Below are 26,705 nucleotides of genomic sequence, written 5' to 3' on the forward strand. Positions count from 1 at the left end.
AGACTGTCTAGGAAGGAGTATGGCAGAAAGGGATCTAGGGGTTATAGTGGACCACAAGTTAAATATGAGTCAACAGTGTGATGCTGTTGCAAAAAAAGCAAGCGTGATTCTGGGATGCATTAACAGGTGTGTTGCGAGCAAGACATGAGAAGTCATTCTTCCGCTCTACTCTGCGCTGTTAGGCCTCAACTGGAGTATTGTGTCCAGTTCTGGGCACCGCATTTCAAGAAAGATGTGAAGAAATTGGAGAGGGTCCAGAGAAGAGCAACAAGAATGATTAAAGGTCTTGAGAACATGACCTACGAAGGAAGGTTGAAAGAATTGGGTTTGTTTAGTTTGGAAAAGAGAAGACTGAGAGGGGACATGATAGCAGTTTTCAGGTATCTAAAAGGGTGTCATCAGGAGGAGGGAGAAAACTTGTTCACCTTAGCCTCTAAGGATAGAACAAGAAGCAATGGGCTTAAACTGCAGCAAGGGAGGTTTAGGTTGGACATTAGGAAAAGGTTCCTAAGTGTCAGGGTGGTTAAACAGTGGAATAAATTGCCTAGGAAGGTTGTGGAATCTCCATCTCTGGAGATATTTAAGAGTTGGTTAGATAAATGTCTATCAGGGATGGTCTAGACAGTATTTGGTCCTGCCCTGAGGGTAGGGGACTGGACTCGATGACATCTCGAGGTCCCTTCCAGTCCTAGAGTCTATGAATCCTGCAAACTAAGTATGTGCTTAACTTTATTCAGTTAATTATTACCATTTAATTCAATGAGACTATACATACAAATAAAGTTAAGCATATGTTTGCAGATTCAGGGCTTAAGTCAATTACTCTAATTTTTAAAAAATAAATTTATCAACTGGAGACAAAAGCACATTATTTTTCACTGATCAGTCCCTTTTAAAGACATAATCGAATTAGATTTAATTAATTTTTTAACCCAAATGTGTGAACAGTCTTAGGGTTAAATCGATCTAACGCTGATAAATTCGATCTAAACTCGTAGTGCAGACCAGGGCTTATTCTGCAATAATAGGGTCCACACATGGGGTTATTCAGGAATAGCAGCTGTTCCTTAATAACTCCCTCTGTAGGCAATCCCCCAGGGCTTGTCCACATTTAAAAGTTGTTTTGGATTAATTTGAGGATTTCTGGATAAAATTGCTATATGGTGGGCATGACGCTGGCAGGCCAGGTGCCAGCTCTTGCAAAGACTGCAAGCATTAGCTAAGAAATGACAAACTCATTGCTGGAGACCAGACCAGTTCACTTATATCTTAGTGTTGCTCAAAAACGGTATTAGCCTTATAAGAATGTACTTAGTGTTTAGACTCTGTAGAAGTTTGTAGGTTGCTGCATGTATTAGTCTTATTTGTAATATCTGTATTCCCTGCTATAGGGAAATATGTAATTTATGCTTTATAACTTTGAAAATGTTTGCTCTAAACTTGTGAACTCAGATGGGAAGCGTGTTCCCACACCCCTCCTCCTGATCCAGAAGAATATCAAAATCAGATGGGCCAAGGAAAACTGGAATACAGTAAGTCCTCACTTAAAGTCATTGCGGTTAACATTGTTTCATTATTAGGTTGCTGATCTATTAGAGAGCATACTCGTTTTAAGTCGTGATAACATTGTTTGGCTTGCCCCGCTCTGCCTGCCTGCCCGGTGCCCCTACTGGGGAGCGGGGTCGGGACAAAGCGGGCTTGCCTCACACTGCCTGCCCAGCATTCCAGCTGGGGAGTGGGGCGTGGAGGCTTGCCTCGCTCCGCCCAGCATTCCAGCCAGGGAGTGGGATCAGGGCATGGGGGCTTGCCTCACTCCGCCCGGCGTTCCAGTCGGGGGGAGGGGATGGGGCACTGGGACTTACCCCACCCTGCCCGCCCAGCATTCCAGCTGGGGAGTGGGCAAGCACCCGATTCTGCTCCCTGGCAGGAGCACTGGGCGGATGGAACTGGGCAAGCCCCCGCTCCCCGACCCTGCTATGCCCCTGCCTCAACCAAGCTTCACTATCATCATTGGTGAGTACAGTATTAAATTGTTTGTTTAAAGTTATTTAAAACTTATACTGTATATGTATATAATGTATTTTGTCTGGCAACAATTTTTTCCCTGGAACCTAACCCCCACCCATTTACATTAATTCTTATGGGGAAATTGGATTCGCTTAACATTGTTTTGCTTAAAGTAGCATTTTTCAGGAACATAACTACATTGTTAAGCGAGGGGTTACTGTACAATGGATTGGTGAATGGTCTTGTTGGATCTTGGAAATGCTACATGCAAGGAAGCTCATCCTATCCTGAAGGACATTTTGAATTGGTAGATCACTACAATTCTGTCACTCTGAGGTTTTAGACTGCAACTCATTTGTGTGTCTCTGTTTACATATTTTAACCTGTAAATAACTCGCATTTCTTTTTCCTAGTTAATAAATATGTAGATAGTTTATTACAGGACTGGCTACAGGTGTTGCCTTTGGTGTAAGATCTAGGGTACCCATTAACCTAGGGTAAGTGACTGGTCTCTTGGGACTAGAAGCAACCTGAATATTTTATGGTTTTTGCTGGAAGTCATTATTTATCACTAGGTCCAGTTTGCCTGGTGTTAGGTTGGGTTCACTTTTATATGTTTTGTGACTACAGGAATCCATGTTGGTTCCAAAATGGAGTTTTATGCCCACATGAGCTATAGATTACTTTTCCTGCTCTTTTATTTCTCCTGGAGTTGTAAACAACTTCCAGTCAGAACTGGTTTTTCCTAAGGGGTTTCCCGGGCAAGTGTAAAAAAGGCTGCCCCGTACAGGGCCTCAGGGCTGTCCATCTGTGTGGCAGCCAAGGACAGTCACAGGTTTTACTTGCAGGCATCTAACCATCTTAGTGATAGCAGGGTTAGGGATTTTCCTCCAACAGCTTCCTCACCTGTAAAAAGAGAGGAGAAGAAACAACATCTCCTGAGTGTCCTATCTGTTCTGATTTCCCGTGATCCTGAAGGAACATCAAGTGACTCCTTGGAGCTCCCTTCCAGAGGCTTGCCATTAGCCAGAGGATTGCCATCACTTTAATCTGTGAAGGTTTTTTTGATATATTTGTTTTATAGGGTTGAGCTTGAGGGGGTAATCACTGTATCGTGCCAGTTTGCTGTTTATTCCCCTTTTATTTGCCCCACTCTTTGTTATAAACCCTTCAATACACTTTATTTGATTTTACCTTTATTAATTGACTCCTCATTATTTAGGGTGGGAGGGGTCCTCTTTGCAGGAGAAGGGATCCTACCAGATGACAGACACTGGACAGGGAGGCTGAACCTAGGGAGACAGAAAGCATAAGGGTCTCTTGTCTTTACACACACACACACCCCTCTCCTTTTGGCTTTCACACACACACACACACACACACACACACACACACACACACACACACACACACACACACACACACACACACACACACACACACACACACACACCCTACCTCCTTTTGCCTTTCCGTCCTTTTCCCCTTCTAACACTGGGTGGCAAGATAGACTGGAGAGTCTAAGGGGACGGTCTGTGACTCCAAGATTGATGTAGTGGATCCAGGGATTCACATTTGTTACTGGGTTGCTGAAATCTAATTACAGTAGAACCTCAGAGGTATGGACACCTCGGGAATGGAGGTTGTCCATAACTCTGAAATGTTTGTAACTCTGAACAAAGCGCAGTTTGGGCTCCAGGTCCTCCAGCCGACACTCCAGGCCAGGCTTCAGCAGCAGCTGAGCTCCCTACTCAGCACTGGCATGAGATTGCAAGCTTTCCCCCCTCCCGGCAGGGATGGAGGGGTGTATGTGTGTGTCTGTAAACTGCATGTCCCCGCTTCCAGCCAGGGGAGAGGGGGTAAAAACATCTTGTCCCCCTCCTGGCGAAGAGGTGAAAGCCATGCAGACCCCAGCCCTGCTCCTGCTCTGCTGGCTCTGGCAGCCCACATCTTGCTGTAAGAGGTTGCTCTGCATGTGGGGGTGGGGACAGGTAGCCCAGATGTGCCTACCTTTAAGATAAAATACACGCACAGTACAGTATTTGTTGTGGGTTTTTTTGTCTCTGCTACTGCCTGATTGGTTACTTCCAGTTTCACATGGTCTCCAGTTGACCAGTCAATCCGTAACTCAGGTGGTTGTATCTTTGAGGTTTTACTGTATAGAACATACCATGAGTTTGTGATGTATGCCCTGTTTTTGACTGTCTGCCCTGAGGTAGGCACCATGGTCATGAGTCACTCCAGATAGCATGCCAGTGGGTGCATAACTGGTTGAAAGACCATATGCAAAGAGCAGTTACCAATGGCTCACTGTCAAGCTGGGAGAATGTATTTAGTAGGGTTCCACAGAGGTCTGCCCTGGGTCTGCTACTATTCAACATTTCCATTAATAACTTAGATAATGGAATGGAGAGTATACATATAAAATTTGCAGATGACACCATACTGGGAGGGGTTGCAAGGACTCTGGAGGAGAGGATGAGAATTCTAAATGACATCGACAAATTGGAGAATTGGTCTGAAATCAACAAGAAGAAAATCAATAAAGACAAGTGCAAAGCACTATATTGAGAAAGAAAAATCAAATGCACAACTACAAAATGGGAATAATGGGCTGGGTGGTAATACAGCTTAAAAGGATCTGGAGGTTATATTGGATCACAAATTGAATATGAGTCAACAGGGTGATGCACTTGTGAAAAAGGCTAATATTCTGGGGTGTTTTATCAGGAGTATAGTATGTAAAACATGGCAGGTAATTGTCCTGCTCTACTTGGCACTGGTGAGGACTCAGCTAGAGTATTGTGTTTGAGGCTCCATACTTTAGGAAAGAAGCAGACAAATTGGAGAGAATCCAGAGAAAAGCAACAAAAAATGATAAAAGGTTTAGAAAACCCATGCTACGAGGGAAGACTAAAGCAACTGGGCATGTTGAGTCCTGAGAAAAGGCAACTAAAAGGGAACCTGATCAGTCTTCAAATATGTTAAGGGTTATAAAGAGGATGGTGATGAACTATTTTCCATCTCCACTGAAAATAGGACAAGAAGTAATGGGTTTAATCAGCAGCAAGTGAGATTTAGGTTAATGTGATGGGGTATACAAATACCACACTGGGCTGGAAGTGGTTAAAAGACAGTATTGGGCCTAGATAGCTTTGCCCCTCCTGCCCTGCAGAGAAAGAGTTGAAAAGGGAGCAACACAGCTCAGAATGGGGAAGGCTGGGGAAGAGGACAGTCCTACTCTGAAGGCTCCTGACAAAGGCACCAGAAGTCTCCCTGAAGGAACAGAACTATATGCTGACCCCAGTTGGGGCTATGGTGACCAGATGTCCTGATTTTATAGGGACAGTCCTGATATTTGGGGCTTTGTCTTATATAGGTGCCTATTACCCTCCACCTGTCCCGCTTTTTCACATTTGCTGTCTGGTCACTCTAGTTGGGGCTGACAGTTTGTTTTCTTCATTCTACCTCAACTGGGACCTGAAGGTGAAGGAGGAAAGTAGCAGTAGGAAGTGACCCAGGGAGGGTAACTCAGAGGGTCCCCTTGGAGGCCAAATGCTGTTGACCCTCCAAGTGCCCTGGGTCAGAGCCTGGAAGAGTGGGTGGGCCAGGGCTCTCCCTTACTACTGCCCCCACTATAGGGTGGATGCTAACCACTAGGAACCCAGCCCATCAAGGACCCTATTACAGTTAGATATTTGAAAAAACTTTCTAATTATATGGATAGGCACTGGAATAGGCTTCCAAGAAAGGTTGTGGAATTCCTGTCATTGGAGAGTTTTATGAACAGGTTAGACAAACACCTGTCAGGGTTTTGACTAGTATAGTTCATCCTGCTTCAATGCAGGGATCTGGACTAGATGACCTTTTGAGATCCCTTCCCACCCCTACAGTTCTATGATTCTATCTGAAACTGGCACCATCTTAATCAAACTCACTCCCACAAGCCACTGAGTTTTATATTTACTGTAGTGACAAAAGTTTTTAGCTGACAACTAATAGAACACAATTCTATTCCCTTTGCATGTTATCAACAGAGTTTTTAAATAGCAGTTTTGCTTTGAGAAGGGACTAAAAATGGCATGTGGCTGGCAGAGGGATACAGTTCCCATGTTCATTCCTAATGCCAACTCTGCATACTAAGCCTGGAATTTGAAAGACAATTATTTCTCCTGGTTTATGCATCATCACCAACAAAAAGAATCTGCAGAAAAAATCCTGAACTAGTTGCACCTATCCAAGCCCCACTGGATACAAGAAGATTACATAGGTTTAACTAAGGACTTAATTTAAAGATAATAGGTTTTCAAAAGAATAACTCAGGACAGTATTTGGTCTGTGGAATCTTTTACTGGTGATAAAGAAGGAAAGAACCTAAATTACCTTTTAAACCTTATGTTGACTATGCAGAGACTGAAGTTAGGCAAAAAATGTTTTTATGTATATATGTAATAAATATATGCATACACTTAACTGAGTAAATCTGATATGCCAATTATTAAAAAACAATAACAATGAATCCACACTATGCTATTTTTGTGGGTACTTCTCACATGGAACCACACACAAAAATTGGATCATGATGTTATAAAAATATACTATACATTCAACTTTATATGAAGATTTCAAGGAAAAAAATGGTTATTAAACTGTTCTGTAACTGTTGTTTTTCAAGATGTGTTGCACTTGTACATTCCACTCGGTGTTGGTATGCCCAGTTCACAGCCATCAGAAACTTCTTCCCTCAGTGGTACCCAGGGGGTGGCTTGAGCTTCCCCTACCATCTTCGTTGATAGATGCAGCAGCAACCAGATACCAACAGTTCAAGCGGGACCCAGAAGTCTTGATAATATTAAGTTTAGATCCCACAGAGCAGTGGTTCTCAACCTGCAGCCCGCTTGCAGTCCAATCAGCACACAGTTGCGACCCATGTCACATCCTCAGGACCACACCGGTAGTATATATATTGTGGACTATAAAAGAGAACTGGATAAATTCATGGTGGTGAAGTCCATAATATATAACACAGAGAGAGCAGCATATGTAGCCCACAGTGGTAAATAGGTTGAGAACCACTGCCACAGGGGAATGGGGTGTTGCACTTGAGGGTATAATTTTACTAAACTCTTTAAAAACTTTATGGATATGTCCTTGAAGAAAACAGAATTGTCCATTTTAGGATAGAATACTGAAATGGCAGCCATATGTACTTAGATGGAACTAATTACCAAACCTTGGTATTTCAGGCATAATAAGTAGTCCAGAATATGTTGAACTGAAGAACTGGTCGGTGCTACCCATACTGATAATACCAGATGGAGAAACGCCTCCATTTTGCAAAGTAGGTAGCTATTGTAGAGGGATTTCTACTAATTAGCGTGACCTCTTGAATGTCTTTTGAGCAAGCCTGTTCTCTGGTGTCTACTCATGGAGGATCCATGCAGTTAAGTGAAGGGACTGTAGGCTCAGGTGGAGTAGGTGACTGTGATCTTTAGTGATTAGGTCCAACTGTAGTGGAAGTGAAATTGGAGGTTTCACTGACAGCGCCAGGAGAGTAGAGAACCAGTGCTGATGGGTCAAGGCTGGGGCTATAAATATGACTCTGACCTGGTTCTGTCTTATCTTTAGAAATATCCTGTGAATGAGTGGGATTGGTGGGAAAGTGGAAAGAAGTCTGCCTGACGATGTCAGTAAAAAGGCATCTGTTATAAAACCTGGGCTGTGACCCCACCGAGAGCAGAACTGCTGACACTTTCTGTTGGACTTTGTAACGAACACATCCATTTGGGGAAAACCCCACTGCTGGAAGATGTATATGGCCACATCTGGGTGAAGAGACCCCTCATGGTGACTTGTAATGATCTGCTCAGGTGGTCTGCCAGGTCGTTTTGTACCCTTGGCAGGTAAGATGCTTCTAGATCTATTGAGTTGGCAATACAGAGCTCCCAGAATAAAGTAACTTAAAGTGAGCTCCCTACTCCTTGTAGAGGTAAAACATTGCCACCCTGTTGTGTGAGGACTAATAGGCTGCTTCCTCTGATCTGTGACAGAAATACCTGGCACACCATTCTGACAGTTTTCAGTTCTCTGACACTGATGTGTAAAGCTAAGTCCTTTGAGGACCACAGACCCTGTGTCTGTAGAGAACCTAGATAGGCTCTCCATCCAGAGCAGAAGCATCTGTCATGAGCATGAGAGTCATTTGTGGGTGGGTAAACACATACTTTGGCTGGATTTGTCCACCACTCTAGGGATGTGAGGACATGGGAGGGCACTCTTACCACTGAGTCTAACTAATGCCAGCCAGCTCTGCAGAGTTCTGAGGTGCAGTCTTGCACACTGAACATAGGTGGCAAGAGGCCATATGATTTAGAAGCCTCAAACAGTTTCATGCTGTTGTGACTCGATGAGCTTTCAAACCTATAACAATTGATTGGATTGCCTGGAACCTTAAGTCTGCAAGAAAGACTCATCACAAGCCAGGGCCTATTACAGCCCCTATAAAGTCTATCCTCTCTACCAAGGTGAGGAGAGATTTTTTTGTGTTGATTAACAGTCCTAGAGCATTGAACATTGACTGGATTAAGGCAACACTGTTCTGTATTTGCAGTTTGGACTGCCCCCTGATCAGCCTGTTGTCCAGGCAGGGGAAAAAACTTGAACTCTTGATCTATGGAGGAATGCAGCTACTATGGCCATGACCTTTGTAAAGACTCTGGGAGCTGCTGACAGGCCAAAAGGCAGTACAGTGAACCAGTAATGATTTTATTAGAAATTGGAGTTTGATTGATTGCCACATGGAAGTAAGCATATTTTAAGTCAAGGGTGGCATGCCAATCCCCAGGATCCAGGGAAGGGATAATAGAAGCTAGGGTGACGATGAGAAACTTTGTCTTTTTTAAGAATTTGTTGAGTTGATGCAGGTCTAAAATTGGTCTAAGACTCTGCTCCCCCCTTCACCTTTGGGATTAGGAAATATTGGGAATAAAACCCCTTCCCTCTGAGACCATATGGAAGCTCCTCTCTTGTTCCCAAGTGAAGGAGAGATTGTACTTCCTGGATGAGGAGTTTCTAATGAGAGTAGCCCCTGAAGAGAGACAGGGAGGGAGGAGTAGAAGCAAACTGGAGAGTATATCCCACTTTTACAGTGCTCAAAACCTACTGGTCTGAAGTAATTTGGGATGAAGCACTGTGGAAACAGGACAAGACAGTTAGGGACTTTGGAACTGCACAGATGGAGACTGGTATGTCAACCTTGACTGGCCCATCAAAATAACTGCTTTGCACTTCCCAGGTGTTTTGAAGGACCTGGAGTAGAGCTGGAGAGAAACCAGCAGGAGGGAGAGGTCTATGCCTGTAACCCCTGGACCTCTTTTTTGATAAGTCCTGTCAAGGAAAAGGTATGCAATATTGGTGCATCTGCTGTGGCCAATAGTGCTTCCTAACTAGGGCAGGTGTGTATAGACCTAAGGACTTCAAGGTGGCTCTCCTTAAGTCCATGGAGATTACCGTCCATCTGGTCCGAGATGATGATCTGTGCATGGCAACTGTGGAAGCCATGGTTGCAAACCGTCACTGAATACATCTTTCTGCTGAATAAGTCTAGCCTCTTACCATCTTTTGGTTTGGAGGGTGGCAACCTCATGTCCCTGTTGCGCTCTCTCATTAGCTGCCATAACTAATGAGCCTGGATGTGGGTGAGTATAAAGGTAGTCAAAACCTTGGTAGGGGACACGATACCTTCTTTCTATCTTTCTAGAGGTGGGAGACAAAGAGAGTGGAGTCTGACATAAAACCTCTATAAGTTCTAGTATTGCCTCGTTAATTGGCAGAGGTACCCTAGTGGAACCTACAAATGACAAAATGTCCAACAGCCATGTAAGGACTCCCTAACCACCTTAACCTGTACACCTAAGTCTGCAGCCGTTCTCATTAACTATGTCTGATAAACTTTAAAATCATCAGTAGGGGTGAAGTTGTCCTAGACAAAATGGCTTCATCTGGAAAGGACAAAGAGGAAACCAAGACTGGAGGGGGCAAAATCTCTTCTATCAGCAGTTGCTCTGGAACCTCTTTTTCATGCTTATTACTAGGCAAGGTATCAGACTCTGGAGACGGAGCCACTCAGTGCATAGATTCTGCCCTTCTAGATGAAGGCACTGAGTACGCATGGTGTGGGGAAGATCTGGAAGCGGTGGGAAAACCCCACGGGTTCCAAAACAGCCACTGGTATGGGGCATGGCCCCACTGCCCTAGCCACATTCCCATGGCAGGTCCCATTGAAGGGACATGCTGGTAGGTCAGAAGAGAGGATCTTTGAGGAGACTGGCGGATCCTGCTTCAGGGTTGTGAGATGTAAGAACCCACCTCCAAGTCCAACGACAAAGAGTCCCCTACCTCTGACCATGGTGGGGATGATCCACTTGGTACCAGGAACTGGTGCCAAGAGCCTGGTGATGGGTGGAGTGATACCATCATTGCAGGCTTCTCCTGGATGGTACCAAAAGCCTGCCTGTCCAGGAAGCAGGCAACTGCAGTTAAATTGCTGGTGGGCGGGGCAGGAAGCAGAGATTTCTTGCCATTGCAAACACCTCTGGGGTAGTTGGCATCGAGATGGTCTCGTTGCAGTGCCAAAGAAGTTGATGGTTCCACTTCTGGCACCAGGCTCAATGGTGCTCCTTTAAAAGCTGGAACCAACGATGCTGACTTAGGCATCAATTTGGTGGTGGAGTGGTTTCAGGTGCACTCTACTTGACTCCTCCTCAATCCTCTTATCAGATTTAGAGGGGGGAGACTTAACCCTGGCTAGTGCCTCCCTGGAAGCTTTGGGGATTTTTTGGTATGGGTAAGAAAGGTGCCAGGATTCTGCTAAAGCTGTAGGTGCACTTCTCACTGAAATTGTAGCACTTGGTACTGAGTCAGAGTGGGATGGCTCCAATGGTGGCCTAAACGCCACCTCTGTCGGCAGGAACTTCAGCCTAGCCTCCCTATACCTGCAAAGGCATTCATCCTTCCCAATGCTTCCTCCAAGCACTTTAGGCAGCTATCGTGTGGGTCATTCACTGGCACAGTTGCTGGAACAAGAAGCACATGGCTTGAAACCCAGTGAGTGGGGCATACCTCTGTACTGTGAATAGAAAAAACCCAAAACAGGGAAAAAAGTCCAAAAAACTTTATATATAACACAGCTGAAACTTGGAAGTCACCAAGAGTGGAATGCACAGGTGCAATCACTCAAAGAAAAAGAGATTACTAACCTGCTCCGTATCTGTTGTTCTTCAAAATGTGTTGTACATGTCCATTCCATGAGCCACCCTCCTACCCCTCTTCATCAGTTAGGGCAAGAAGGAACTGAGAAGGTCTAAGGACAGCTACTCCTTTTGTGCCTGCATGCACTGGCACATGGCAGCAGGGGAAGCTTGAGCTGCCCAATGGGTACCACTGGGCACACAGACACTGAGTGGAATGCACATATACAATCACTTCAAGAAACTGATATTGTAGGATATGGAGGGCTGGTTGTGGTAATAGGTGGACAGGAAACCTCCGTCAAATGTGAAAGATCTACATTTCAGGGTTTTTTTCCCTAATGTTGATGCTATCTTTAATATTTTCTATATAATTTTGTTTCACATGGTATCTGTGTTTCTGATGGAAATCATGTGGCAATTCTATAGTTCTGATATTCACTGTACATTATTTTAGCTTAATTTGCTACAGAGGCAAGTTATCCTAATATAAGAACATAAGAACAGCCATACTGTGTCAGACCAAAGGCCCATCTAGCCCAGTATCCTGTCTTCCGACAGTGGCCAACTCTCAAAATGCGGATGGAGTTTATCAAGTGTATTACAGATGCTGATTATTTTACATTACGATTAGCATGAATATGTATGTGAAGTGATGTTAAAGTTGTATTTTTAAATGAATTTATTTAAATGTTAGGGTTCTGGGACTATTATAGATACAAAACTTAAAAGAAAATGAGTGTTAATTATTTGTAACCCAAGTTCTTTGAGATGACTGCACCAGGCAGTGCATTACGCATAAGAACATAAGATAAGAACGGCCGTACCGGGTCAGACCAAAGGTCCATCTAGCCCAGTATGTCTACCGACAGTGGCCAATGCCAGGTGCCCGAGGGAGCGAACCTAACAGGCAATGATCAAGTGATCTCTCTCCTGCCATCCATCTCCATCCTCTGACGAACAGAGGCTAGGGACACCATTCTTTACCCATCCTGGCTAATAGCCATTTATGGACTTCACCACCATGAATTTATCCAGTTCTCTTTTAAACACTGTTATAGTCCTAGCCTTCACAACCTCCTCAGGTAAGGAGTTCCACAAGTTGACTGTGCGCTGCGTGAAGAACTTCCTTTTATTTGTTTTAAACCTGCTGCCTATTAATTTCATTTGGTGACCCCTAGTTCTTGTATTATGGGAATAAATAAATAACTTTTCCTTATCCACTTTCTCAACAGAAATGGAAATATGCAGAGCCACTTGAAGAAATATCAGTTGCTCTTTATTTGTGGTGTTGCTTTCCATATTCATGCATGCAGATATTAATCATAAAACATATTCAGTGATTTGATATGACTATCCTAGTTTAGCTAGACTTACTTTATGAAGTATATTGAAGTTAAAATTCAATCACAGGAGATCTTCCATTGACTCAGAAGGACTGTTGAGAAGAACCTTCCTCTGGAATAAGTGCCACTGCACTCAATGGGACTATTCATGATGTACAGCACTACTCAAGGTGCATAAGGGTGGCAGAATTTGACCATTATATTTGTAAAGCTGTATATGTGTAGTTATATATAAGTGATTATGATGTACTTTTTTGTTATTAACACTTGCATGTGGGAAAGCAGAGTAAAGTTAAGAAGTGACCTCAGGATTCCCATTCTGAGCTGTGGTTTCTGAGCACTTACATTTTTACGTCTAGATGGAGAATGGGGGAAACACAATGCTAGCATACACCATAATGAATGCCCTCCTTACCAGCTATCAAATAAGCATGTACTTTATAAAACACAAACCAGAAAGAAATGCAGAAATTTAAATACATTCAAAACTTGCTCAGAAAGGATACCTGAACAATTTTTTGCCCCTTTCATATTCTTTTCAGTATTTTCACTAGTCAGAACTTTCACCTCTTAAGAATCCAGGCCTGGCTCCCTGTAATAGGATTCTTGCAATTAAATTTTTCATCATGGTATCTGCTATATTATTACCATTTAAAATTTATATTCTCATGTGTTAACTTGCTCTTGCCCACTAAATGTTTAGTGTCTAGTCTGCCCTTAGCTTATGTGAAGGATGTGTGCAATGGGAGACATTAGTTCTTTCTAACCAATGTCCCCTCAGTGTCAGACCAGCAACTTAAAAGTTAATGTCTCTTCATTCTATTCTTTGGAACTGAAGATAAGCAATTTTCAGGAATGGTAACAGTATTTCCCCAAGTAGAAGAGTCAGATTCAAACCCGATAGGATAAAAGAAATGTACTTAGTTTAGGGTAAAGCAGACAAACCATACTGGCAATAACAATTGTTTAAATGTAGTTGCTTTTTTAAAAATACAAGTTTTGCTAATAGTTGAAAAGTGAAATGTACATGTCTGATTAGAGTAAAATATTTACAAATGTATCTTGCTCTGTATTTTAACAAAATTACACCCCATTCCTATAGAATGCAAGAGCAGGTGTTAATTTCTCTCCTGATGTGATCTTACAAATAATAAAGCAAATGAAAACAGGGTTTGAGGATGAAATATTTCCTTCAAAATGTTGTTTATGGTACTTGTGATGTCACTCACTCTAGTACAGAAACCAGGAAGCAGCTAAAACTGGTGAGAATTGTCTCACGTTAATATGGCACTAATTACATTCATTTAACATATTACATATATTTCAGCTGCTTTCTCCCTCTTTAGGAATCTCACAAAATAGACAAAAGACTTATTTTTAATTCCCCAAACTTTCACCCTTTATTCAGTTAGAAGCTGAGTAGTTATATTCCAGTCCTGTTAGCCTCTTTCGAGAGCTAGAATGACTTAACCTCAACTATCCTCCACCTGGAATCACAAAACCAGCACTGTGATTGCTGCTGTGACTACAATCCTGCAAGGTTACAAGACTGAGGTTAGTCAGAAACAGCCCTGTGGGTGGGTGATGTATTGAAGATGGGAGTGGGAAGGCAATGCAAGGTGAAAGACAACTTGTGGAAGTGCTGCAGAGGAGTATCAGAAGGGAGAAGACCCAATACTTCTGCTGCAGCATATCAGTCCTCCCCAAATCCCCTGCTGCTCTCAAGTAAATAAATTGCAGAGCTACCTGAGTTCTACAAACAGTGTAGGCTTATTGCGTCTCCATATTTCACTTGGTGTTGAGTACTGGTAGGAGAGAGAAGTAATGTCAGAGGTAGAGAAGAGCTCATCTTTTCCTGCAGTTTTCTCCTTTAACTTCCCATAGGTGAGGGAAGACGAACACTCAGCACAGAGACTGGATCTAGCACACTTTATATACTTGTGGCCCACAAGACATTCAAATTCAGCAGAAACTAAGTTTTGGGCTTTTTAAACTAGTTGTCCCTCTCCTGGTTGCAAAGAAAACTTCCCAAATATGAAATGACTGAAAGTCAACACAATGTTGTCTTCCTGAGTCTGCAGGCAGCCTGAAGTAACGGCTCTTAGGCTATGGCTACACAGCATGCTGCTGTGGCAGCATGTAGAATATGTCTAGGTACATGAGGCAATGAAGAGCAAGCTGCATCCACACTGCAGAATGTAGCTACCTGTCTCAGTGAGTTCTGGCAGCAGGGAGCTGTGAGAGCCTCTGTGCTGCCAATGGCTTTTACTGTAGGAGGGAAAGGGAGTATATCACAAATTTATATTCCAGCCCATGGCCCATAACTGCAAATGAAATTCAGTTCTCACCTCTGCAGGAGTGTGATTTTCCTGGCATAGGTCCCAGCAGTTGCCTAGTGACTTTTTTCTTAGGTGGGAAGGGGGTGAAAATGATTTTGGTCTTGGCCCCACGGTTCAGAAACCTCTGGACTAAAGAATGGAACAGGCCATCTGCCACAGGCCAACTGAGAAAACAAAGGACCTTGACATGTGATGCAATGTCTTATTTCCATATGCTTCTTCCTTAGTGTTATTTCTGTCCAGACTCTACCAAAGTCATTTCTAAGTTTCCAGCTCCACTTTGGGAATGTATCATTTTAATGGATAGTGTCCGAGGGCAACAAATTTTTCCCAACACAAAGCACCATCCTGAAGCTTTGTGCTGGGCATTACGGACCAGATGCCTAAAGATAGCGAGGTGCCTAAACCTGATTTAGGCACCACTGGAACCCACAAAACCCCTGCTCAGCTAGTGCCTCACATCACTTGACACCTAAATTTGTGCTGCAAAAGTTTCTGGCTCTAGCATGTGCACTGCAGCTTCACTAGATGTCTGAAGACCTGGCTCCTACATGAGCCCCACTACTCTACAAAGGGCGGGGGAAGGTACTCTCCCCCTATCTTGCCTGAAGCTGTTTGAATTTTGCCCAATGACTTCTCAGCCTGATGGTCAGGGCACCCACACATGAGCTAGGAAGGAAAGGCCCACTCTCCAATGATGAGGTATACACAGAACAGCTTTAATAGGACACACAGTGAGAACCCTATCAGAGTAACCCCAGTTTGGCCATTAGGAAATTCTCCCAAAGTGCACAGAACCCTTTTCTAATCCTCTTCCCCTCAGGCAGAAGACAATTGAATGTGAGTCTGACCCAGTCCCTACCCTATAAAAGTACCTAACCCCCAGGTCAAAACATGTGAGGTACCATTCTCCACTTCCCTCTGTGCAGTTGCCCAATAGTCACAAGAAACAGCTTATAGGCACCTAAACTGTGACACCAGGAGAGGTTTTCTTGTCCATGGAGCACAATCCTTATCAGCATCTTCCAGGGCCTCGCTTAGGGAAGGAGTTGCTTAGCATATAGAATTTGATGGCTCCATTCTCATTTTTACCAGTTTAAGTCCAGTTGCACAAAGGATTGCACACAGGGTTTAACTATTTTTAATGACAGCAGCTACTGAGACAGAAAAAGTTATTCCACTATCACATGGGAAGAGATACTAATATCCTTAAAATCAAACTTGGTTCTCAGGCAATGTAAGAAAAACACTGCTAAAGGCACATGGTTTATTCTCACATGTATTAAAGGCCAAAGTACAATAAAGCTGACTAATGTAGCTTTAACTTCTCAGTTACTAGCTTGCAATAGACCTCAACATTCAAATCCAATTAATATTGGTACAGACTGTCAACAAAGTTTTGCCTGATGCATGCTTCATTTACAAAGCAACTGAACTTTAAAAGGTCTTGCACCTTGTTAAACAGGAATTTTATAAAATCAGGTAAATGACTGAATTTTCTTGTTGTGCATTAAAAACCTGCCATGATTTACATTTAATTCCTCCTGGAGATAGGCCTCCACCATTCACTAAGCAGAGATAGCAGGATCTTCTTGCATAATACCCCTTTCTGCTACTTTCATCAAACCTAGATCAAGGAGCAAATCCCAGAGTGACATTTTGGAATGTGATACACGGGAGGTACTGGGGGTTCCCAAAAATACATTTAGCAACTATATCTGGCAAGAATGTACTCCTCAGACACACTAATATAAATTACATAAGTCTTCTTTCAGAATGGCTAACATACTATTTACCAAATCTATTGCTGCAATATCATCCACTTCTCTAAACTTCCTGCAGGCAGCACATTTTTTCCCTCCAGGAGGCAAATGAGCAGAATGACTTGGCTAAGAGTAGCATCTTTTTAGCTCGCCATTTGAAAGCTTCATCAAAAGGTTTCTGCATATTACATAGGCTTTTCTTAAAACTCCACTGTGGAAGAGTTAGAAACAGATTGCTTCCTTCACACTTCTGAAGCACTACATAGTCAGTAATTGCTCAAGCACAGAGAGTGGAATCCCATTTGTCTGGGCCATAGTGTTTGAGTTGGTGCAGTGGCAGGCTATTTTGCCTTTGCAGTTCTTGTAAAGTATAAGCAGCTGTAAAGGAATGGCTGAAGTGACTGCAGACTTGACATGCACGGGTCAGCACTTTTCTGAACAAAGATGAGGATGTGAATGAACTACTGCATCAAGATTGTGTACAAAGTATGGCACATGGAAGTATCGCCCTTCCTTAATGGCACATACATCTGATAAGATTGTGGTAATAAATCCTCCTAAAAGTGAGCAAGAGGAAAGCCATTCTGCAGTTTCTCCAATACACAATGGATTGTAGGGTTTCAAAACTTCAAACACGGTGTTGCATGTTGCCCAATATTGGGCTGTAGGCTGTGTCAAAGTATCTGGCTACCTGCTACCACAGGTAACTGAAGAGGAAGAGATACCCAATGAGCTGATACACACAGTCCACGGTCTGACCACTGGTCCACATTTCAGTGGGCTGATTGATCTTCCTCACCTTTGACAGCCTCAATGCCTTGGACACTGCAACACGGAGTTCTGTTCAACTATGGTATTGCCTTAGCCAAAAAGTAGGTTTTGCTAGATATTTGCCACTTGGGAATGGGGTATTCCATTAGTGCCTGAAAGCCCTCTGCCCTGACCAATAAAAGGGCTGCAGACCCACTGCTAGCATTGTTGCCAGTTTTGTATTAAGCATGGAGATTACAGGATATTTCTTAACCTACTCTGAAAGACATATCAAAGTATGTGTCAGTCGATGGGTAGTTTGCCTGTGTATCTGCTTCCCTTCCTAACACTAAAAGGCATACTGGATGGTATGCCACTGACTGGAGTATTTGTGGACCGCAATTTATCAGATGTTATGACCTGTCTCCTCCACCTCTTTCTCTACTGCATGAGGGCTAAGTTGCTGAATGCAGCAGAGATGTTTCTCCCACATTATGGCATGGTTATTTTTCAAAAAGTTTCTTAAAACAGAAGTTCCTGAGTGGGCCTCTTCCACAAAAAAACCCATAGCATTGCTAGCATCTTTCTGCTCAACAGAAAAGCTCCACACCAATGCATTGGTCTTATCATGCGGTTGGGCAGCGGTGCATAAAAACCTACTTCTTTCCCCATCAGCATAAACAGAACCCAGGCTGTGGTTTAAGCCTAGTTTTCTCTTGTGACCACAACTCCTACGATGAGTGTTGCATTTTGCTTTCTTACAAATGTCTGATTTTTGCTTCCTCAGTGGCTTCACTGATTAATACCACCACCTGATCTTCCTCTTTCACTTCCTGAATGAAATTTCTCTCAGAGGGGGAAGTGTCATTACTATGATTTTCTACATTAATTGGTGCTCTCACCATCTTTCTACAGAAGGTGCCTGGGTTTTCCATTGCCCATTTTATTACTGTTTGGGGCACACATTTTTCCCCAGTAATATCAAAGTGTGCTTTATTTCTTTATTGTGCTTTTATTTCCTTCACAGGAAACTGGCTAGCCACTTGAAGTTTTTCCCCGATGCTTATTGTTTGTTGCCCTTAATATTTTGTTTACTGAGTAGGGGAGCCTCTCCTGATAAACAGTGGGGAAAAATTAGATTTTATGTTCTATTTCCCTTCAGCCACCATAATCTCCTGAGAGAAGTCATGTCAGATTTAACATCTTCTGTTTTCAGACTGACTTTAGCCAAACTGAATTTTCTCTTCTTTGATCCCACATGCAGTTTCCCTATTATAAGACAGCTCTGGTTTCACTAGAGGGAGCTGAGTCTTCTATTTTGTCAAGATCTTCAGATTTCCACAAACCATGATTGCTCAGTTTTAAAAGAGGCAGAGGCCAACTGGTTCTGGGCCATGTGAAGTTTCAGAAATATTAACTACCAAACTCCACAAACTATTTCAGAAGCATAAACCTGTAACATTTTTTGTCATTAAAATCTTGGTATCTGAGTATCTTCAGGTGTCAGACTTCTTCCAGTGATACTATCCACACTTGTCAGGTGACGATACAAAAATTCCACCTCATCACTAAAAAGGGAAAAACAAACTAAATAAAATGGCTTTTTACATGAGAAACTGAATCCACAAAGGAAAGAAAAGTGTTACAAGACATTTTACATTTTATTCTTAAGCAAATGAAGCTATTCCACCTGAAAGTGTGCCTTTATGGTTAAATAGTTGGTAGATTTATTCAATAGAGAAATATAAAATTTAGTCTATTTCTAGGATATCTTAAGACCTTATTTCAGAAGCTAGATCCATATTGAGTTTTTCAGCAAAAAAATCACCTTCAGAATAGGATCATAAAAACCCCAATTACAATATGCGCTCAGCCCATAGAAGTAAGACACTGACATTTCACAGACATCTCTACAGATTAGAAGAGGGCAGTGTTGATTGATTCCAAGGCTAATTAAGATCACTGATATATTAAGGGCCTTGGAAAGAGGAGGGATGTCCTTTCAGGTCAGGACAAAATGAGATCAGCTCCTGACCAAGTTAAGCCTATAGATATCTGAAGTGAGAAACCCAAAATTACCAATACGAGGCACTTTTCAACAAAGGGTGCATTTTCTTCAAGTACATACCTGAATAACTAAATGCATCTGCTCCTACATTTTCCACCATTTCACTGTTCAAAAAAGATTCAGTTAGTAAATCAAATGTTCATTTTTAATTCTTAGTTTATGCAAGGAAATGTGCAAGTCTAACACCCCTTCATCTTTCATAAGACTTGTATCTGTATACGCATTCTGCAAATTCTGTTGAGTTGCATGTGTAACACCATGGTTATACATCCTTTCTTATCCTAAAATATCTGCTTTTCTTGCTCACATAAATTTGGCACCTTTGTAAGGCTGGGTAAACAACAAGCAAACAAATGTGATCCTGACACTAGAGACTACTAAAATTCCTGTTTTCCTATCATTCAGATTAGAACTGGAGGGAACTCCCAAAGGATAAAGTTAGTTCTCAGCCTACGATGAATAAAAAATCCCAAATGGGCCTAAAAAATAGCAGGTACTACTAAATTAAAGGCCTACTTCCAGGACACTTTTATTGCACTGTCAGGTATTCAATGCATTTTAATCTATTACTGCAACAGCAATGGAAAATGAAGTGGCCTCATCCTAGATTGAAATATCAAATATTTCATGAACGATCAATCACGCATAATATCCTATTAGAAAAGAAAGCGCAAACCAAATACCATTTAAGTACATAAAATGAGCCACTGATCATGCAACAGCCCATGCATCACCACAAGTTCAGAAATCAGACTGAAGTGAGGAATAACAGTGCAGTTTTAGAAGAAAACAGACAATAACCATGCCTTGTGGAAAACAGTAAATGAGGATACAATAGGCAAATTCAGTCAATACAGGAAATTTACCAAGTAAACAAAATCTAACTTGTTTGAAATACTACTTTCACACAGCTCTAGTGTTTAGAAAAAGCAATATGAATCATGGTTGTCTAATCTCAGAAGCCAGATCCGTATGAGTTTTTCATCAAGGAATCAGGTTCGGGATAGTATCATCATTGATCAGACCAGAATTACTCATACTTCATCAATATCAACCTTTATTAGAATACATACCTTTAATATTGAGTCAGCCTTCAGAGATCTCTGCAACAAGACAAATTGCACAGTAGTTTGGTGAAACTGAATACTCCAAGGGTTAAGTATGTTCATTTATTATTTTAAAGAAGTATTTTCCTAGAGCAACTGTGATGAGGATGTCACACTTTCCCACTAGTCTGCTACCTATCCAGATGCAGGAGTTAACTGCACAGGAAGTTAGGATTATGTAAGTACTTTACATGTAAACACTTTACAGATGTAGTATGGATTACACCAAGTCAGAAATTCGATATTGGCATTTTATTTATGAATGATAGGTTTCCAGACAGCAATGTACCACAAAGCAGTGCAGCACAGCCCCAAGTGTGAACACTACGTAACTGCATGTACAGCTAGTACAGCACAAAAATGACAGTTTGAGTAACTGCATCAATTGACATTAAATATGTTTACTGTTACCACTAGAAAAGTATCTAAGTAGTGCACAGAACAGTGGTGTAACCAGATTAACTCTTCTGAACGATGGTGGTCTTATCTCAGAAGCCAGATCCGTATAAAATTTCTCATCAGCAAGTCAGGTTCGGGATAGGTTCATCACTGACAGACCACTTTAAAAATTAGACACTTTTTGGTATACTGGAACACTATGCCAAAATTAACATGTGAGAACTATAATTCAGTTTAGATACTATCCTAGAATGAAATTATTTCTCAACAAGTTGAAAAGTGCCCTTTATCCATTTCGGCCAGATACCTTTATCAATACAAAGCACTGCAACTTATAGATACAATAATAGAGTCTGTTGATTTTAGAAAAGTGATTTTTCTTCCTCCATGAAAAATATCAGTAAACTATTTTTGCCCTGACAAAGGAAAGCACTTAACAGATCTGTTCCTATTACATGTCTTGATTTAAAAAAAGATTGAAACTGCTTATATAAGCTAGAAATATCAAAATCACTTTTATAGATAAAGAGGCAGGAATGTATAGCCAGTTCATAAGACAGACTACTCAAAGGTTCAATTGACAAAGCCAACTTACTCCATAGCTTAGCTATGTCCCACACTTTACAGTCTTTGAAAAATATTTGTGCTTTCAAGATTAGTATATTGTGATTGACAATATTTTGACAAAAGTGTATTTTCCAATTGTTTTAAGTTAAGAATACCTGTTTTAGTAGTACTAGAATCGCAAGTAGTTTTATATCCCAACTGTGCTGTCAGTTATTCATTCACTGATTCATTATCCACTGGATACTTGCTAATAAGTCACACTAGAAATAAGGATAAAGTAACCATTTAAATTGTTCCTAATAAATATTACATAATACAGCATTTTGAAAGTGACCTAACAAAACAAGTTATGTTCCCCTCAAGCATTTTCAGGCAAGGGAAATACTAGATACTCTTAACCAGCATAAAAGATATAAAAAAGTGGCCCAAATTTTGCACCGATCAGGGTCACTGGCCAAGACCCTGAGAATCACAGCTAGTTTGCATGTAAGTGTGCATATTTTTATTAAAACCACACACCACAATAGATGTTCATTTTCTCTAATAGATTTGAATTCACCACCAACAAAAATCTTTGAGTAGGTCAGTTTTGTTCTCACCCTCTTAAGAGTTGAGAACACTAAACTTCTATCCTGAGTTAGATAATTCAGGTTAATTGACAATGCGTTAACATGGTTGTAAAGCCTAGTGGGGCAACTCCACAAATGGTTATGGTTTACAATCTCCCATAATATTGGTCTTAATCAAAATAAACTACACCACCACATCTACCCATGAATCTCGCAACTGTTCACAAGGTCAAGATAGACCACATGATACCTCACAGGACTGAAAGCAACAATTTTACCCCAACTATTCAGTTAAATATGGATTAATTAAATCAAAACAATGCATTAAAAGTCTAGATTTTTGCCAATCCATTTATCCCCATCTTAATATTTATTCTTCCACTTGACCATTCACAAACATACTTCTGTCTTAAATATTCAGGAACATCCACAATTGTACATCATATAGTCTTCTAGAACTGTTGATGTTTTCATGAAGGGCTGCAGTTAAAATTAAACAGAAGACGGTCAGATTTCAATGTAGAAAAATCAATAGCAAATTCAAGTTTTATAATATGGGAATATTTATGCTGTCTTTGTTGTGATACAACACTAAGTCATATTGCATCATAAAAACTGTTTAAGAGTAAGTTGTTCCCTGCCCCAAAGAATTTATAATCTAAGTCAGTCAAAACAAAGCTTCAGCTTGTGTCAAAGAAAAAGTTGACATCTAATCAATAGACACTCAAAATTAATATGGTGTATTATGCTAACCTGAAGTACTGTCTACCTATGCGATGACAGGGGACTTCTGAAAAACCAAGACATATCAGACATACACTTAGGCTCTAATCCTGCAAACACTTATGCACAAAATAACTCAACAGGACTAGCCACATACATAAAGCTATTCATGCTCAGATACTTGCAGGATCTAGGCCCAATTACTGCAGATGATAGTCAACTACCTGGCTTAGTCCATATGGCCAATTCACATACTAACCCTAAAGGTATGTCTAACACTACCACAGCACAGCTGCAGCCACATCTCTGTAGTGTAGACATTTACTACAGTGGCAGATGGATTTTTTCCCATTGCTGTAATAAGTCCATCCCCTTGAAAGGCAGTAACAAGATCAATGCAAGAATTCCTCTGTCAACCCATCTACAGTGGGGGTTAGGTCAACCTAACTACATGGCACAGGGTGTGAAATTTTTCCCAGCCCTGAGCCATGTAGCTAGGTTGACCTAAATTTTAGGTGTATAACATGTCAAACCAAACATAGAACAATGTAGTGCCAGGATAAACAGGTGCTCCAGAGTCCAGAATATAGGGTACAGTGTTGGTGATAGCACCAAAGTGCTTTCATCTACTGAAAAGCAGAAGTAGTAAAATGCTAGAGAGCTGATAAATGGAAAATTATGTGGAATGAGTCCACTAATTTACTGTAGCTATCTTTTCATTGAGCTCTACCCAGTAATACTGTGACAAAGTAATTGACACTCTGGCACATACCGCAAGAGGGAATTACTTTCAAATAGATGAAGACATGGAGAGCGTTCTATACAACTGAAGCACTTTGGAGTGTTCAATCTTGACCAAACCCAAAGACAGTGCTCTTTCCAGCCCAACCAATTTCAAAATATTCTCAGAGCCATACCTTAATTATTCTGCACAACTTCCAGGATATCACCATGAAGTTTATCTCCATAGTTCCTATAATAAACAAAATTGTGACAGAACTAGTTATATGTATTTCAAGTAGGCAGTGCAGACAGTTATATTAGCTGAAATTACTTTTAGTGCTTTAACTAGTCTTTAGTCCCCATGCTAATTTTTGCAGATTTACAAAGTGTTCTGTTGCTGTGTGAAAGACCAGCACAAACATGGCAACTAATTATACAAAAAACATTGTAAAAATGTGTGAAAAATAAGATGTGGAATACCCATACTGTATTTTGTGTGCAACACCATAATAAGTACACAATCTACTTAATTAAGGATGTTTCAACTACATATCTCAAACCCAGCAATCTCAGATTAATTGTTGGAGTGTCCTGCTACAGCTAAATAATCCCAATTTTTTTATACACTAGTGGTTCCACATTTTAGTGTTCACATCCCAGCTGCCTCAATATTCAATCAAAACAGCCCACACACACTTGTGATACTGCCCACCCTACACCCCCAAATCAATACAACCACCTCCCAATTGCTTCTTGGAGTTCTTCCTCTCCCAAGGCTGCTTCTGTAGCACCCCTCATTGTCCTTCAGGAGCCCAGAGAGCCTCAGCTGAAGCTCTGGGCTTTCTGTTCCTTTGCCACCCCTCTCCTCCAAGCCAGTTCCACATCTGAGGGTACTAGGCCAATGTGAGAAGATATCAAGAGCTGGAAAAAAACTCCAATATGTGTAATTCATCTTGACAGTAGTTTCAAATCCCTAAAATTCCCAGCTGACTTGTTTGTGTACTGCTCTGGCTTTAGGTACAGTAATTCAAGCATCAGCTACTAAATTATACTGAGTGGGAGTCATGACTGTACAAATGCACTAAGAGGGGATTTCAACATGAAATACCACAACAACCATAAGGATTAGGAATTAAAGCTATCAGTTTATAGCATTCATTTATAGCCACTGAGGATCCATGAAATAGCCCATTTAAACTCATTAATTCAAATCAGATATGTAACTATCAATATTCAATACTAGTCTGCTATATTTTGTAATTTCCTTAATGATTTTTATCAGTTTCATTCAGAGATGCTTTTAAATTTCTACCTTAATACATTTTCAACGTAATATGAATACAGCAACATATTTACATAATTAAAGCAAGTTTATTGCACACACACAGCTACTAGTACCATATTACACTTGCAGGAAAGTGGTAGGATTGATATGGATGCCCGGGCAAGCGTGAACACCACACATCAAAGCTGAGCAGTAACAGATCAGTTTCACAGGACCAGAGATTAGCATAAAACGGGCCCCCTGTTTTGTTTAGAACAGGGACTGCTGGATGTCGCGGAGAACAGGACGGACAGACTTCCCTGATCAGGAAGAGGGACGGACGGACTATCTGGTGCTGCCCAGGAGCAGACTGTTGTCCAGGCCTAGTTTATTTCGCGCTCCCTTTGCGGCGCGACACGTGACACCGCGTTTGGACCGCGCCAAGAAGCGGAGCGCAGCGCCGCCACGCACGCAGCACCCTGCGCCCGCTCCGCAAGGCTCGAGACAGGGCCCGGACCCACCGCCCAAGCCGCACTTCACGCGGATCAGCCCCGCCGCGCCAATCACGCAGCCTCTCTATGAGCTACTGATCCCGGCATGCACCGCGCCACCTGCAAGAGGCGGCTCAGAGGAGCGGTGCCTTTTGGGACGTGTAGTCCCCGCAGCCCTCATCCGGCCGTCGCCGCGAGTCCCACAATCCGGCCTCGGCAGGGGCAGCCGGTCCGCGCTGGCCGCTTCGCCAGCCCCGGGGGAAACGCAGCAAGAGCTCGCAGAGAAACCTAAAACGCGGTCTCCCGAGAACAGGGACCGGACCGGACCAGCCTCTTCCCTCCCCGGGCGCAGAACGCCCCAGACTCACCCGCCATTTGAACCAGCGTCACTGACTCTCCGCAGGAAAGAGGGAGGGAGCGTCCCTCAGAGACTGTTATATAGCAGCTGCCTGAACCAGAGCGAGGCCGACTCCTCCTCTACCCGCCCATTGGGCAGCGCGCGCAGGGGCGGAGTTTTGTGCGGGAGGGTTTGAGTCCCGATTACCTCATCGTGCAGCCAGGGCCACGCCCCTCGCTCCCGGGGCGCGCGTCGTAGCGGCTCGAGGATTCAGAGCAGCAGAGAGGGCGCGCGCAGGGTGAAGTTCCAGTGGTTAGCTCCGCTTAGAGCTTGGGGACTGCCACAGCGTTGACAAACTGTGGTTCAGTCTACAGCCCCGGAGAAGAGCGTTGTGATACTCCAAAGCGTGTCCTTCCCAGCTGCAGAAGCTGGGCCAATACAAATTATGACTTGATCTCTCCGCCTTGTGGCTCGCAGAGTGCATGAGAAAAATTTGGATGAGAAAAAATTCTTATTAAACAGCATCTATTTGTGCATTGTCTAATTAGTGCCAGAATAGTGTTCCTTAGGGTTATGGCAGCGTTTACAGCTGTAGCAGCCTAAGGGAGGAAAGAAGATAAAGTTTTTCTCAAGAACTGCATGGTCAAACTATTGTGATTTTTTTTATGTGAAAAAAGGGATAGTACATGACCTGAAATGCTCAGAAGGTGAGAATCACTGTTGCTGCTTAATTTGCTATAACTGCCCCTACTTGTGTTTTTACATAGCTTCAGCATTAAGAAACTGTGATCATATTACCTGTGATTGGTCTCACATGTGGTAAGGCAACTCCCATCCTTTCATGTATGTATACCTGCACCTGTATTTTCCACTCCATGCCTCTGATGAAGTGGGTTCTAGCCCACGAAAGCTTATGCCCAAATAAATTTATTAGTCTCTAAGGTGCCACAAGGACTCGTTGTTTTTACAAATTTTCTTGTTGATCAACGTTGCCTTTCTCTTACA

The 26,705-nt window shown here is 42.2% G+C and overlaps 1 long non-coding RNA gene and 3 other non-coding genes across 5 annotated transcripts; all 4 read right to left on the reverse strand.

The window, feature by feature from the left end:
- Positions 1-16,058: 16,058 nt before the first annotated feature.
- Positions 16,059-25,784, reverse strand: LOC123366217. 2 transcript variants are annotated; one of them, XR_006577963.1, is made up of 6 exons: positions 25,732-25,784; positions 23,803-23,858; positions 21,749-22,642; positions 20,595-20,624; positions 19,582-19,625; positions 16,059-19,021 (listed from the first exon to the last, which is right to left on the reverse strand). It is a non-coding gene; the product is annotated as an uncharacterized LOC123366217 (long non-coding RNA). The 2 variants fall into 2 exon arrangements; XR_006577964.1 differs by lacking the exon at positions 19,582-19,625.
- LOC123367733 lies at positions 19,236-19,305 on the reverse strand. Its single transcript, XR_006578616.1, has one exon. It is a non-coding gene; the product is annotated as a small nucleolar RNA SNORD50 (small nucleolar RNA).
- Positions 20,474-20,542, reverse strand: LOC123367731. The gene has a single exon (XR_006578613.1). It is a non-coding gene; the product is annotated as a small nucleolar RNA SNORD50 (small nucleolar RNA).
- LOC123367732 lies at positions 21,113-21,182 on the reverse strand. The gene has a single exon (XR_006578615.1). It is a non-coding gene; the product is annotated as a small nucleolar RNA SNORD50 (small nucleolar RNA).
- Positions 25,785-26,705: the final 921 nt, after the last annotated feature.

Source organism: Mauremys mutica, chromosome 3, assembly GCF_020497125.1.
Source record: "Mauremys mutica isolate MM-2020 ecotype Southern chromosome 3, ASM2049712v1, whole genome shotgun sequence".
Classification (NCBI taxonomy): domain Eukaryota; kingdom Metazoa; phylum Chordata; order Testudines; family Geoemydidae; genus Mauremys; species Mauremys mutica.